This window comes from Tamandua tetradactyla, chromosome X (assembly GCF_023851605.1).
Source record: "Tamandua tetradactyla isolate mTamTet1 chromosome X, mTamTet1.pri, whole genome shotgun sequence".
In the NCBI taxonomy this organism is placed as follows: Eukaryota; Metazoa; Chordata; class Mammalia; order Pilosa; family Myrmecophagidae; genus Tamandua; species Tamandua tetradactyla.
Window position 1 is genome coordinate 87,465,022 of NC_135353.1, and position 16,897 is coordinate 87,481,918.

Genomic DNA, 16,897 nt, shown 5'->3' on the forward strand with positions numbered 1-16,897 from the left:
CATGGGTTGTGAGCTGGTGTGGCCCGGATGAACAGGACAGCACTTACCAAGATCTGAGGGGGGTTGGAATGAGTGGGCACATGTGCATGTATGTGTCTGAGGGGCCTGATTCTTATGTGCATGTGTGGAGAGCTCAGGGTTTCTGGGTGAGGTTTAGCAACTGTATGGGTTGGGTGCCAGTGTGGCCCAGGTATGAAGTTGAATGCCTGCAGCCTTGATTCACAGATGACTACTTTCCAAGGGCAGGGAGCAGGAGGTGGTGGTCGAGGGGCTGACTGTGTGTACATGGGTCTCCAGAGGGGCAAGGCGAGACTGTGCATTTATGTAGGAGAGGTGAGTTGGGCTGGGACAAGCTTGTTGGCATTTATGGGGCAGGATGTGGGGCAAGAATGTGCCAGGAGGGGGTGATGGTGGGGGTGCTTGGAGCATGCTGTGGTGGCAGGTGATGGGATTCAGGTGTGTGCGGTGTGGGAAGTCATGGATCACAAGGCAGGGTGGCACACATGAGTGTTGCATGTTAAAGGAAGGCAGATTGGCTTACTTACTTCCTTGTCTCTACCTCCTTTTCAGTGCACTCCTGATAGTTCATGGCCTCTATCTTGAAATGGACATGTTAGGCTGTTTACACTAGCTGGCTGGTCTCTGGTTCTCTGCATCTCAATTCTTCTACTTTTTTCAACCAGGGTCTCACTGTGTGGTATAGAAGTCCCTCCCGGGTCACTCACCCTGGAATCACTCCCCTGGTGTTTTTTCTGTCCCTTCTCTAGTTGTTTTTTGGAGCAGAAGTGAGCTCAAAATATCTTTTTCTGCCATATTCCATGATTGTTGTTCTTGGAGAAACTGATACCTCTGGGTTTCAGAACTTATCTGGCTTAAGATCAATCTGGAGGCCTTAAGTTTCTGAGAAAATAAACTTACCATGAGAAACTTTTGTAGTGACATAGATAGATCTCTGGGCACTCCCTAGGGCTCTCAGAAATACTGTTGGTTGGGGCATGGCATGCTGCAGTGGTTTGAAATATCTGGAAAAACTTACATAAGAGTAACCACCGAAATGACCTCTCAACTCTACTTGAAATCACTTAAACACTAAAACTTTATTTTATTAAATTTATTTTTACCATTTTGGTCATTTTTAATCCCATGATGCCAGGGCCAGGCTTATAGCTAGGAGTCAGGTCCCATGTTGCCTAAGAGATTTGCATCCATAGAAGTCATGTCCCATATAAGGGGGAAGGCAGTGAGTTTGCTTGCTGAGTTGGCTTTAAGAGAGAGGCCACATCTGAGCAACAAAGGAGGTTCTCTCAGAGTGACACTTAAGCATAATTATAAGAAATATAGCTTCACCATTGTAGAAACAAATTTTATAAAGACAAACCTAAAGGTCATGGACTTGGCTTATTAAATTTGGAGATCTTAATGCCTGAGAGAATATCAGGAATTCCTCAGGTGGGGAAGTTTAATAGATCAGTATTGTCCTCAGTCCCTAAGGGGTCTTTGGAAATACTTTTTATTTTCTGCCCAAAATACTTTGGAATGTATCTGGGAATTATATTAACTTGTACATAATAATTAAATCTCACTCTGTGTTTTACATTCCACATAATTAGGTTGTTTAAGTAAACTGACTGCACAGATTTGATTAGTGTGCTACAGATAATTTAAATTTTGGACCTAATAAAAATTATCCCACAGAGACTTAAATTGACAATACAGACAATATCATCCTTTACCCTGTATTCTGATTTACTTCTGTCCTAACTGGTCCATTATATACTTATCTCTAATTGGAGTCTGATCTGTTTTTCAGCTTTTTAGACAGTTGTTGTAAGGAGTAATGCTGACTTTCAGAGCTGTAGCACTCTAATTCTGAGCCTCAGGTGTCCCACAGATACCCAATGTTCCAGATAACTACCAGTTTATACACAAAGTGTGCAGCACCTCAGAATTTCAAAATAACATTTAACACTCAAAAATAGATGTGACTGAAGTAAGAACTTACAATGTAAGAAGCTTTAAAGTGAGCCTTATTTAAACATTCTGTACTCCTTAATCATCAATATCTTAATACCTGCTAATTTCCTGTCCTCTGATAACCTATGTACTAGAATTCAATACACAGAGTGTATTCATTATATTTAGTTTATATTATCAAGATCACAGATTATTTGTCCATTCTTTGGACATTTTGCTCAACATAGTGTTCTCAAGCTCATTTTCCTAGTTGCATTCCACAAGATTTCATTCCTTCCTGCAATCACTCATTATTCCATCATTTTGTTTACACCACACTTCACCTTTCCAGTCGTGAGTCAATGTGTCCTTAGTACATTGCAAATCATGTAAAATGCCACCATAAACACCAGTGTGTGAGGCTTATTCATAATTTCCCTGTTTGAAGTTCTTCCACATCTTTCTTACCAATGAGGATGAAGGATCATGTGTCAACCCTATATTTAATCTCTTATGGATCCACCACACTGCCCTCCATTCATTGCACCAGTCTACTTCCCTAAAGTATAAACACATATTTATACAATTCACTGCCACAATCTATGTAAGGCACTTTCCCTTTCTTCCACAAAGAAAGAAGAGGAAAAAAGAAAAAAAAGAAACAACAATGATAATCCTGCACCTTTCAATTATATCCCTTTCATTATTGGCATCTGGTTTTGGTATATTGCCTTTGAAACAATTAATGAAAGAACACTATAATACTATTGTTAACCATAGGCCTTATTTTGCATTGTGGTTTTTCCATATGCCATCCTCTTTTTTAACACCACACAATAGTGACCTTTAGCTGTTCTCCCTAAGTAAATACTTTCTTATGTTTGTACATTTAATTGCCACATTGTCCATTTTAGGTTTTGCTATGTTACACAGTCTAGTTTTAACCTCTATCTTTCCCTCTCTTATCATATGTGCCCCTAGCCTTCCTCTTTAAACCACAGTGACCTTCAACTTTGTTCATTTTACTTACAATATTGTGCAACCATCACATAGTATTGTGCTATCCATTTCTGGATCTTTACAATCAACTCTGTTAAATGAGCTTTACTCCTTCAGTTTCAAGTGCACGGACTCTACCCTCTTTCTACTTTGTGAAAACTTGTGTTCTTATCTTTAACTCAGAATTTGTTCATTATATTTGGTTCATATTAGTGATATCGTGCAGTATTTGTCCTTTTGTTTCTAGTTTATTTCACTGAACACAATGTCCTCATGCTTCATACATACTGTTGCATGCTACAAGACTTTATTCTACCTTAATGATGCATAATATTATATCATATGCATATACCACACTTTGTGTATCTATTTATCCACTGAAAGACATTTGAGCTGTTTCCATTACTTGGCATTCATGAATAATATTGCTATAAACATCAGTGTGCAAATGTCTATTCATGTCCCTGTTTTCAGTTCCTCATAATATATATCTAGTAATTGCTGCATCATAAACCAATTCCATATTTTGTTTCCTGATGAATGGCAAAAGTCCCCTCCAGAATGGTTTAATAATTATACATCCCCACTGTCAGTGAATGAATGTGCCTATTACTCCACATTCTCTCCAGCACTTGTAATTTGCTGTTTGTTTAATAATGGGCATTCTAGTAGTTATATGATATATTATTGTGGTTTTAATTTGCATTTGCCTAATTGCACATGAATTTGTCATCTTTTCATGTGTTTTTGAGCCATTTGTATTACTTTTTTAGAAAAATGATTGTTTATGTTTTTGCCCATTTTTAATTGAGTGGTTTGTCTTTTTGTTGTTGAGTTATATGATCTCTTTAAATATTCTGGCTATTAAACCCCCACCTGATATATGGTTTCCAAATATTGCCTCCTATTGCATAGGCTGCCTTTTTACTTTTGTGACAAAAGGGTTTAATTTTGAGGAAACCCCATTCATCTATTTCTTCTTTCATTGCTTGTGTTTAGGGTGTAAGGTCTAGGAAACTACCTCCTACCACAGGATGTTTAAGATATTTACCTGTATTTTCTTCTAAAATTTTTTTGGACTTAGCTCTAATGTTTAGGTCTCTGGTGCATTTTTATTTAATTTTGGGGTAAGTTGTGAGATAGTACCCTCTTTCATTCTTTTGGATATGGATATCCAGTTCTCCAAGCACTATTTCTAGAAAAGGCTACTCTGTCCTAGTAGAGTTGACTTGACAGCCTTATAAAAGATCAATTGGCCATAAATGAGAGGGTACACTTCTGAACAGTTTATTTGATTCCACTTGTTGGTAGCTCTATCTTTATACCAGTATCACACTGGTTTGTCTTTTGTAGCTTTATAATATGCTTCAAAGTAAGGTCATGTGAAATCTCCTATTTCTCAAAATATTTTGAACTATTGGGGCTCCCTGAACTTCCAAATAAATTTGATAAGTGGTTTATCTATTTCTGCAAAGTAAAATATTGAGATTTTAATTAGTATTGCATTGAATCTATAAATCAATTTGGGTAGAATTGACATCTTATCTATATTTAGTCTTCCAATCCATGAACACCGAATGTCCGTCCATTTATTTAGGTCTTCCTTGATTCATTTTAGCAATTTTTGTAGTTTTCTGGTGTGTTAGTTTGCAAGCTGCTGGGATGCAATATACCAGAACTGGAGTGGCTTTTATAAAGGGGAATTTAATAAGTTACAAGTTTACAGTCAAAGCCTATGGAAATGTCCAAACTAAGGCATCCAGGATAAGATAGCCTAATTCAAAGAAGGTCGATGCATCTACACACCTCTGTCTCCTTGGAAGTCACTCTGTTCCCCTGTTCCTGGGCTCTACTGCTTTTAGCTTCTGTTCTGTGGAAGTCCCTAACTTTACTTATCCAGAACTTCCTTTCATCTCTTGGGTTCACTTGGCTTTCTTGATGTTCTGGCTTGCTTAACATCTCATGGCAGCAACTTCTGGGCTCCAAACATCTCCAAGCATCCATGTCTCTGTTCTCCATGTGCTTGTATCTGTGTCAGCTCTGCTATGAAGTTTCTGTCAGCTCTGAGGCTTCTGTCATTTCTTTAGGCTCTGTTGTTTCTGGCATTTCTCCAAAATATTCCCCCTTTAAAAGGCTCTGGTAATCTAATCAAGGCCCACCTGGAATGAGTGGAATCACATCCCCATCTAGTCAAAAGTAAATACCAATTGGGGTTCACATCTCCATGGATATAATCTAATCAAAATATTTCAACCTGCATTATTAAATAAGGATTAAAAGAAAGAGCTGCCGCCTTAAGAAGGAGTCAGGAACAAAGCATGTTTTTTCGGGGGTACATAATATTATATAACTAGCACATCTGGGTATAGGTCTTTTGTGTCCTTGGTTAAATTTGTCCCTAAATATTTTATACTTTTGGTAGCTGTCATAAATGATATTTTTCTTAATTTCCTCCTCAGATTGCACATTGCTGTAGTATAGAAACACAAGTGGTTTTTGCATGTTATTCTTCTATCCTGTTACTTTGATATAACTGTTTTTTACTTCTAATAGCTTCACGGTGATTTTTCATGATTTTCTACACATAGGATCATCTCATCTGGAAACAATGAATATTTTACTACTGTTTTTGCAATTTGGATGCCTTTTATTTCTTTTTGTTGCCTAATTGTTCTAGTAGAATTTCCAGCCCAATGTGGAATTACAATAGTGATAGTGGACATCACTGTATTTTTCTTGATTTTAGAGGGAAAACTTTTAGTCTTTCCCCATTATGATTTTAGTTATGGGTTTTACAAATATTCCCTTTATTATGTTGAGGAAGTTCCTTTGTATTCTTGTCTTTTGAAGCATTTACATCCAGAAAGGAAGCTAAATTATGTGCAATGTCATTTCTATATCAATCAAGAATATCATGTGGTTTATCTGCTTTGATTTATTAATAGGTTGTATTATATTAATTGATTTTCTTGCTTTGAACTACTTTTGCATACCTTGGAGAAAACCCACATGGCTGTGGTATATAATTCTTTCAATGTGCTACTGGATTGGATTTGCAAGCATTTTGTTGAGGATTTTTGCATCTAGATTCTATTAAGTGATTGGTCTGTAATTCTCTATTGTAGTATCTTTGCCTGGCTTTGGTATTATTGTGATTTTGGCTTCTAGAATAAATTGGGTAGCTTTCCATCCTATTCATTTTTTAAAACAGTTTGAACAGGACTAGTTCGAATTCTTTCTTATATATTTGGTAGAAATCACATGTGAAGACATCTGGTCCAAATGTATCTTTTTGGGAGAACTTTCTGATGACTGATTCAAATTCTTGCAATTGATTTGTTGAGGAAGACCTTCTTAAGTAAATGTTGGTTGTTCATGTTTTTCTGAAACTTATCCATTTCATCTCAGTTATCTAGTTTGATAGCATATAGTTGTGCATGTTATCATCTTATTATCTCCTTTACTTCTGTGGAGTCAGTGATTATGTTCCCCTCTGTTTTCTGATCTTATTTGCATCCTCTCTCTATTTTTCTCTGTCAGCTTTGTTAAGCATCCTACAAGAAACAGCCTTTGGTTTTATTTATTCTCTATTTTTTCATATTCTCAATTTCATGTTTTATGCTTTATTCTTTGTTATTTCTTTCCTCCTCTTTGCTTTGAATTTAGTTTCCTGTTCTTTCTATAGTTCCTCCAGGTGAGCAGTTAATTCTTCAATTTTTGCATTTCTTCTTTTTAAATATAGGCATTTGTGGCAATAAATTTCATCTCAGCATTGCCTTTGCTGCATCCCATAAGTTTTGATATGTTATGTTCTATTTTTCATTTGCCTTGTGATATTTACTGATTTATCTTGTAAATTCTCTCTTGACCCATTGGGTGTTTAAGAGTTTGTTATTTAGTCTCCATATATTTGTGAACTTTACAGGCTTTGTCCTGTTATCAATTTCCAACTTCATTCAATTGTAATCCAAGAAAGTGCTTTGTATAATTTCAACCTTTTTAAATTTATTGATACTTGATTTCTGCCCCTTGTGGCCTATCCTGGAGAATGATCTGTGAGCACTCATGAAATAAATGTTTTCTGCCATTGTTGGGTGTTTTACAAAGTCTAATCTATCTGATATTAATAAACCTACCCTATTATTTTCTCTCTTTTTTTGCATGAAATATATTTTTCCAGCCTTTCTCTTTCATCCTTTTTTCTTTTTGGTTCTTAAGTAAGTCTCCTGTGGTCAGCCTATAGATGGATCTTGTGTTTTTATATATTCTGCCAAACTTTGTCTTTTGATTGGGGAGTTTAATCCATTAACATTTCATGTTTCCACTGTAAAGATGGTACTTTATTTTAATATTTTGTCTTTTGGATTCTATCTTTCATATTTTATTTTTATTTTTCTGTCTCTTTTTACCTTCTTCTTTACCTTCACTTTTAAATTTCATTTTTACACTCTTCCTAAAACATTGTTCTCCTGTCTTTTCCTATCTCCTTATAGTGTTCCCTTTAATATTTCTTGTAGAGCAGATCTTTTGTTCACAAACTCTCTCAGTGTCTGTTTATCTGTAAATATTTTAAACTCCCCCTCATTTATGAGTGACAATTTTGCCAGATATAGAATTATTGTTTGGCAGTTTTTCTCCTTCAGTATATTAAATATATCATACCACTGCAGTTTTGCCTCCATAGTTTCCTCTGTGAGATTCACACTAAGTCTTATCAAGCTTCTCCTTTATGTGATGGTTTGTTTTTCTCTGGTTGCTTTCAGAATTTTCTTTGTCTTTTACATGTGTGAATTAGATTAGTAAATGTCCTGGAGTATGTTTTTTCGAACTTATTCTGTTTGAGATATGCTGTACTTCTTGGATCTGCAATTTTATGTCTTTCTTGAGAGTTTGGAAATTTTCAGTGATTATTTCTTCCATTATTTTTTCTGCACCTTTTCCCTACTCTACTCTTTCTGGGACACTCATAACACATACATTCTTGCAATTCATTTTGTCTTGAAATTCCCTAAGACACTGCTCATATTTTTCCATTCTTCTCTCTATCTGTTCTTCTGTGTATGATTTCAGATGTACTCCCCTCTAGATCATTAATCCTTTTTTTCTGCATCTTAAATCTGCTGTTGTTTGTCTCTATTGTCTCTTTCATCTCTTCTATTGTGCCTTTCATTCCCATAAATTCTGGCATTTGCTTGCGTCATATTCTATTTGTTTTTTTAAGTGCTCAAGTTCTTCTGTATGGACACACTGTATCTTCTTCATATCCTTCAACTATTTTTCCACATTTTCCTTCAACTCTTTTAATTTATTCAGAAGTTATATTTGAACAGCTTCAATTTGTTGTTTCAACTTCTGTATCTCAGTTGAGGTGTTACTTAGTTCTTTTGGTGGGGCCATGTCATTGGGCCTCCTGTTATGGTTTGGGAGATGCTGCTGGTATCTAGGGGTCTGGTTTTCTTACTTAGTTTATTCTGGAGTTCATTTTCTCTCAAGCCTAAGGATTTATATGTTCGTTGGCTTTCTTATCTATCTGTTTTTATCTCTATCTGGGCAGTTGTCAAGTTGGCTGTGTCTCTAGTTGCCTCCAAAATTCTCGTGACCACGGTGGCCTGCCTCAGATATGTTGGTAAGCTTGGCACCACCTACATTAATATATAATGATATTAGCTCCACTTTACTATTGAGGGTATAAAGGTCTGCTGGGTTCCAGTGTTGCTCTATTTTGCCAGCCCAAAAATTTTTTTTTTTTTAGAGCATGTGTTTAACAGTTGGGTCTTCTGTCTTTCACAGCCAAAACAAGAATATGTTCCCATGCAGGAAGTCTAGACCAAGTCATATAGTTCTGAGATATTTTGCTGAAGGTTCTCTGAAAAAGCACTTCAATTTCCTTGCATTTTTAGTTCATCCAAGCAGGTGGCACTATTTAATAACTTAATCATCCTCAAAAACTCTTTGCCTTGTAGCCCATGCTACATCTCACAAGTCAGGGCTGAGACTACAGGCATCCTGTGTCCCTGCTTTGCTGGCCACATTGTGGTTCAATGTGAGGCTGTGTCCCCACTTTATTTGTTGCAGAGTAGTCCCCCAGCTGACCCAGTCTTCAGCCAATCCCTAGGTAAGCATCAGTCCACCTGCTGTTCTTTCCCTCAGGGGTGGAGGAATGGCTTTCAGAGCCAGGGCTGGAATTACAGACTCTGTCTACATTTTTATCAGACTCATTTTTCCTCACCGACCTGGGCCTTTAAATTCCCTACTCTGTCACCCAGGTCTCCATACAGTGGGGGTCTGTCTCACTGCTGTTAGAGAATTTATTTCCTGTGTTCCTGATAGGGGGTATACCAGCTGCTGTTTCTATGTCATTTCCATGCTATTTACAAGATCATGTGAGGGTCACTGGAGAGGAACATTTGCCCCAATACAGAGGTCTTCCACCTGATATTATTTCTCTCTTCAATTTGGCATTTGCAGTCTATATATTCTCTGGTCTATATCTTCCTCCAGAGTTCTCAAAAACTTAGAATTGTTCATTATTTTAATTGAGTTTATTGGGAGAAATCTTCAGTAGCTTTTTATATCCTTGAGGGTGCATTTTGCACAATATATTTTATTTCCCATATAAAAATGATATAGATAGTATTTATTGAGCATTTTCTATCTGTCAAATGCTGTGGTAAACAATTCATGCATATTATTTCATTAATTCTACTTCATTTCATAAACTCTATTCAGTAAATTATCAACCCCATATGAGGAGAATTTGATTCAACTAATTAATAACATCCCTATCTATATGTTACAAAATGACAGAGCCAGGGCTATCCAATATTCAATATATCCTCTGACCCTAAGATAATTCATGCATAGATTCTGCTCTCAAAGTATTTCCAGTATAATTATGAAGAGAAAAAAAATGTTCATATGTAATATCATTTAAGGGAGAGTGTGAGGAATTTTAACAGGCAATGGTAAGAAGTTCCCAAAAAATATCTAATGATTACAGAGTACTTTAAGGAAACTTAAAATGGGAAAAGGAAAGCAATTTGTCAAATTGATTTTAAAAACTAGGTGCAATCCCACCTTATTGTTGTTCTTTCTGATTCTTTTGTTTTCTTGGATACAAAGGGATGACTTGAAATAGACAGGTGCAGCAAAAATATTTGGGGATTCCTTCTATTTATTGCAACTATATTTGGTGTTATTTGTTAATGGCATATCTGCTGGGCATTGTTCTGCATATAATACTGTCAAATAAAAAAGATATCAGGAGTTATAAAAAGAGACACTTTATTCAAAAAGATTATTGCAGTTGGGGAAAGACTATTGCAATAGGGAGACCAATCAGGCCATGACAAGTGCAAGTGTCTCAAAGTTAGGTAGAAGGGAGTTTTCTTTTATAGGGGGGAGTAAACTAGGCTAGAAGAAAGTGAACATGAGGAATGAATGAGATAAACAGGTGGACATGGTAGTGATCAGATATCAAAGAAAATGCTTTAAATGGAAGTTAGCTTATTCTCAGGAAAGGTCACTGAAGACAGGTTTTATACTCACTCAGACTGAGGGTGAACCAAGGATTCAGAGGTGTGGAGAGGGAGAGAAACTTAACCAAAGTTTGGTTAATAAACATTTGATAATCAGTGAGACAAAGATATCAGTGAACTCTTTTTGAGGCAAAAAAATTGGAATATGTATATTCTACATCTGGCCTTGTCATAGATATATATGCAGAGTATAAAGTCATCTAAGTTCTATAGGGAAAAGTGATTCTTTGCAGTAAGCCATTTTCTGGGATACAGAGGTTGGGAAGATTCATAACACTGTTTTCTGGGAGTACAGGACCTGGGAAAAATACAACGTTTTCAGAATAGAAGAATTCAACAAACTCATTGCATTGCTTATTTCAATTTATGTAAGATTGACAAAGTTATTTAACCTGTCTTTGCCTCAATTTTCTAATTTGTAAAGTGGAGCTAATATCATTATCTATTAAATTTGCTGCATGGATAAAGTGAGCTAATAAATGTGAAATGTACAGAACTAGTGTCTAAGACATAGAAAGAATCAATGTTATCATCTCTTATTTTATTCTATCATCACTGCCATCATCATCATCTTTAAGGAGCCCATTATCTTTGGGGAGACTGTAAAATATTCAGAGAACCACACACACAATAATTTACTGTAGGCTATATATAGGTAAGAAATTTAGAAGGCATAAACCTTGCTACAGTGCTAAAATATGGTTTAAAACTACATGTGATTCAGTGATTTAATTGACTCATATAATCATGATTTATTGAACATCTACTATTGCTAGCAGATACTAGGGAAAAAAATTATTATCCACCACATTTTCCCCTCTTGGAGTTCTAATACAGTGAAAAAGACTTATTAGATAGACAATGATAATTTATAGATGGGTAGATACACAAACAGATATAAAGGCACAGCATAAAAATTTGTGCATATATAATAAACATATTATGTATCATACAAATATACATAAATAATGTATATTTTCATATATGTGCATATACACTTGTGCATGCATACACACGTTCATGTATTAAAAATTGTCCTTGTCATGATATATCAACAGTTCAGGGAGCTAATTTTATTTTTAAGAAAGAATTATGGAAACTTTTCTGCCCCTTGAGCTTATTTTCTTAGGGTTCTGCTTCTTTTCCCAAAACACATTTTCCCATAACTCCAATTTAACCATCCTATTGAATAAATAATGTATTAGTTAGGGTCTTCTAGAGAAACAGAATCAACAGGGAACACTTGGAAATATAAAATTCCTACAAGTGTCTCACATAACCATGGGAATGCAGAGTGCAAAATTCACAGGACAGGCTTTGAAACTGATGATTCCAATGGAGGGTCTGGACAAACTTCACAGGAGAGGCTCACTGGCTGAAGCAGTGTAAATCCTCCTTAAAAGGCTTCCAGTGATTAGATTAAGCACCACTCGTTAGAAGAGACACTCCCCTTGACTGATTACAAATGGAATCAGCTGTGGATGCAGCTGACGTGATCATGACCTAATCCTATGAAATGTCCTCATTGCAACAGACAGGCCAGCACTTGCCCAACCAGGTAAACAGGTACCACAACTTAGCCAAGTTGACACCTGTCCCTGACAATGACAAATACTCACCTTGTTTTTAACTATTTCCTGCTGAATTTGGGCCACATCAAAATGCCCTCCACTAATCTCACCACTCTGAACCTCAGTTTCTTCATAAACAGATGCCTTTATTTTCTTTGGGATAGCACATCCTAGTATATCAATTATACTGCACAAATTCATAACAGGCATAAATAAAGTTGTAAGTTCATAACTGCTTACCTTTTAATTTGATCTATAATCAAATCTCTACCATGCCCAGCCCCAATTAACCCCATATATTGAAATATGGGTAAAGTAAATAATTTTTACAAAAGCAAAAATGAAAATTTTCTTTATTTAAAGTTCTTGTATGGAGAAAAATTGATATGTGCCCAATTAAGAACCCAAACTGGTCCAAATCAGATGTTCCAGAGAAGATTCCAAAGAATCTTTGAACAATTACCTAAAATTGGCAGAGCCATTTTCTTCAAATTCTAGAAAATGATTAAAGGCTTGCAGAAATTGGGCAATGCTGAATCAAGAAAAAGCAGCCTGAAAATGGTAGTCCAAGTTCCTGGTGCCCTTGTTAGCCCTTCCACCACCTCTTCCCCAATAGAGCAAGTCTGCCTGTTCCTGGCCTTGTTCCAGAAGGCACAGAGTAACACTTATGAATATACTGAGATGCTTGTATGGCTATGCCAATCTAGCCATTGAAACCTCAAATACTTGACTCAAGCTTGTCCTCCCAGAATTTGTCCTGAAGACATAGAAATATCTTGGAGACAGCTAAAATATTGTAAGAAAGAATTAAGTCAAAGAAGTCCAGTACAAAGTATCACCTGGATTAACTCATGCAAAAGGGCAACCATGTGGGGAAGAAAACCCATTTCAAAGGGAGTAGACAGTGCATTAGAATTTCTGTAAAATGGGAAGTGCAGAAAAAGAAGCAGATTTCTGGCTCCAAGACGTTCAGAAAAGACGGAGTGGACTCTACATTTCACATTTCCTTTGAGCTAACCTTGACAGAAGGATGAAGCTCTGAAAGAAACCAGCAGCAAAACAGAGCAAATTTGCAAAGACTGGTAAATGAGTGAGTTCTTTAACTTTTTTTTAGTTCCTGCTGCTCAAGAGTATCTATCATTTCTCTAGCTGGATGAAAATTTAAGGAATAGACTTCTCATTAACTAAAATCCATAGTTAACCTTAAAATATTCAAATGTACAGTGTGCCATAAAGATTGCAAGACAAACAAGGAAGCAGTAAAAAGTAATCAAACGAAATTAACAAGATAAAAATCCAGAAACCATCAATGAACAGGAAAACATTCGGACATACTAAATGGCCTCAATGTGTTCAAAGATATAAAGGAAAACACAGAGAAAGAACTAAAATATATGAGGAAAACTATGAATGAACAATAAGAGAATCACCTTGAGATTCTCAATAGGAAGCAATTAAGAAATACTGGAATTAAATACCACAATAACTGAAATGAAAAATCCCTAGAGGCTTTCAGCTGCAAATTAAAGTGTGTAGAAGAACAATCAGATATTTTGAAGACAAAACAATTGAAATTATTCAGGCTGAAGATCAAAAAGTAAAATAATTCTTTAAAAAGTGTACGAGGCTTACAGTAACAATATACATGTTATAAGACTGCCAGAAGAAGAACAATATGTCACAAAGAATATTCGAAGACATAAAGGGAGAAAACTTTTCAAATTTAATGAAAGAAATGAATATGCACATTCAAGAAACCCAACTAAGCCCCAACAGGACAAACTCAAAAAGAACCATGCCTAAACACGTAGTAATCGAATCGCCCAATGATAAGAGAGAATTCTGAAAGCTCAAAGGGTATCCTAATAAGGTTAAGTGCTGACTTATCATCAGAAATCATAGAGGCAAGGAGGCAGTGTTATGAAATATGTAAAGTGCTGAAGGATTTCTTTAAAAAAATAAGAAAGAGATTATGACAGTCCCAGATAAAAGCTGAGAGTTTGTCACCATTGGATCTGTCTTACGAGCAATGCTAAAGGGAATTGTTCAGAATGAAAGGAAAGGACACTAGACTGTGGATCAAAGTGACATAAAGAAATACAGACTCCAAGTAACATAACCACTGAGTAATCATAAATGTAAATGCTACTTTACTGCACTCTTTATATGTAATGACACTTTTTGCTTCTTCAAAAATGCAAAAGCAAAAATAATGATAAATCTTTTGTTTTAGACCTACAATATATGATGATTTAATTTGTAAGAAGTACAAAAAAAGGACTCCAGTTAAGAAGAGCCAACATAAAAGAGGAATACTCACTACACCAAATTGTTACATTACACCCTCAAAAGATAGAAACCAACTCCTAAAAGAAACCCCAGTTGAAATGCCAGTAGTTCAGCAGAAACAAACAAGTTAATGGCAGGTGTCATTAGCCCTGAGTGGTGGCGCCGCTCAGTGGAAGTAGCTCTCAAACAAGCACCTATAGAGGAAACTCCAAAAAGAAAAGGAACCAAAGTGTTTGGGAACCTTGAAAAGGAATTGGATAAAGTTATCATTGTGCTCATCAGGAGCAAAAGAAAGAGCTCTGTCAAAGATGGACCAAGAAAACTACAGCTTCACTATAATTTCATTACAACCAGATTAGTAAATCCAGATCAACTCTTGAATGAAATAATGTCTATTCTTCCAAAGAAGCATGTTGACTTTGTACAAAAAAGCTATACATTGAAGTGTCAAACGCAGTCAGATTTTGGCAGTGATGAGGCAGTTTGAGCTAGAAGTGTGCTAACTTCAAAAACCTGATGTGGTGGGTGTTCTGGTTTGCCAGCTGCTGGAATGCAATATACCAGAAGCAGAATGGCTTTTAAAAAGGGGAATTTAATGAGTTGCTAGTTTACAGATCTAAGGCCGAGAAGATGTTCCAATTAAAACAAGTCTATAGAAATGTCCAATCAAAGGCATCCGGGGAAAGATACCTTGGCTCAAGAAGGCCAATGAAGTTCAGGGTTTCTCTCTCATCTGGAAAGGCACATGGTGAACGCAGTCAGGGCTTCTCTCTCAGCTGGAAGGGCACATGGCAGACACGGCATCATCTGCTAGCTTACTCTCCTGGCTTCTGGTTTCATGAAGCTCCCCGGGAGGCATTTCCCTTCTTCATCTCCAAAGGTTGCTGGCTCATGGACTCTCTGTTTTGTGGTGCTGCAGCATTCTCTGCTCTGAGTCTCTCATTCTCCAAAATATTTCCTCTTTTATAGGACTCCAACAAACCAATCATGACCCACTCAAATGGGAGGAGACATGCCATCCCCTAATCCAGTTTAACAACCACTCTTGACTAAATCACATCCTCCAGGGACATGATCTGATTACAGTTTCAAATATACAGTATTGAATAGGATTATTCTACCTTTATGAAATGGGATTTATATTAAAACATGGCTTTTCTTAGGGGGCATACTTCCCTTTCAAACCAGCACAGTGGGTATCAGGAGGCAGTGGCTTAAGGGTGATGCCTGGGTTTACAAAAGATTAGTGGAAGATATCCTATCTAGCTGTAAAGTATAATTGATGAATGGTTTCCATCCTTCTGGATAAGTGTGAGTACATCTAACCTATGGAGACTGGTGAGCTTGGTTTGATTTTAAAATTCATTGTCAGAGCTACAAACTTATTCCAAAAGAGCTACCTTAAAGACCAATATCTTTTTGTTTTTAAACAAATTATTTTGTGGATGAATCTAAGGCAAACTGTATGTCATTATCTGTTATTGTCTTTTTTAATCATGTGGCTCTGTATAGTAATAACTGTTGACTTTCTTAGATTCACTTTCATATATGAACATAAGCTCTTAAATATGTCTCCTTTAAATGTGCAATTTCTTTCTAAAATAAAAGCATTTGTGAATATAAAAAAATAGGTTAGGGGCAGGGGAATATAGGAAAAGTGAATGCGTATGCTATGGAAGATAAGCTGGCATCAAATCAAATGTGAGTATTATGGATTTAGGATGTTAGATTTCATCCCCGTGGTAACCATGAAGAAAATTTAGAAAGAAATGAGAATGGACTCAAAATGGTACAATACCAAAAAAATAGATATAAAGTAAGCATTAAGAGAAGAATTGGGGCAGGCCACGGTGGCTCAGCAAGCAGAGTTTTTGCCTGTCATGCCGGAGACCTGGGTTCGATTCCCAGGGCCTGCCCATGCAAAAAAAATTAAGAAAAGAGAGAGAAGAATTGAGGGTCAAAAAGTTAGCCTTACAAAGACAGAATAGTGAAATGGCAGAAAAGTTTTGCATTACAAGTATTTACTTTAACAGTCAGTGAACTAAACACTTTAGCCAAGTGCAGAGATTGGCAAAATGAATAAGAAAGCATGACCCAACTATATGCTGCTTACAAGACATTCTACTTAAATTCAACTACATAAGTGGATTAAAACTGAAAATGGGAAAGTTATACCATGAAGATTGAAACCAAAGAGACTTGGGTGATCTATACAAGTATTGGATCAAACTCAATTTCCTTAAAGGAAAAACTGATATGATGGACAAATAAGGTCAATATAAAGGAGGCAATTCAACAGGAAGACATAATAATTATAAAAAAAAATGTAGCTAATAACACAGTCCAAAAAAAATGAAGCAAACATTGACAGATTTGAAGGGAGAAATGACAGCTCTACATAAATGGTTTGTAGACTTTAACACACTATGTTCAAAAATAGGTAGATTATTTAGACCAAAGCTCAATAATGAAATAGAGGTTTGAAAGATATCTAAACCAACCAGAGACAAATATATATAAAACACTTCACTAAGTAGCAGAATGCAC

General features: G+C 36.1%; 1 pseudogene; it reads left to right on the forward strand.

Moving 5' to 3' along the window:
• The first annotated feature begins 376 nt into the window (after nucleotides 1–376).
• LOC143671914 (maternal embryonic leucine zipper kinase pseudogene) lies at nucleotides 377–15,629 on the forward strand (annotated as a pseudogene).
• The last annotated feature ends 1,268 nt before the right edge of the window (nucleotides 15,630–16,897 follow it).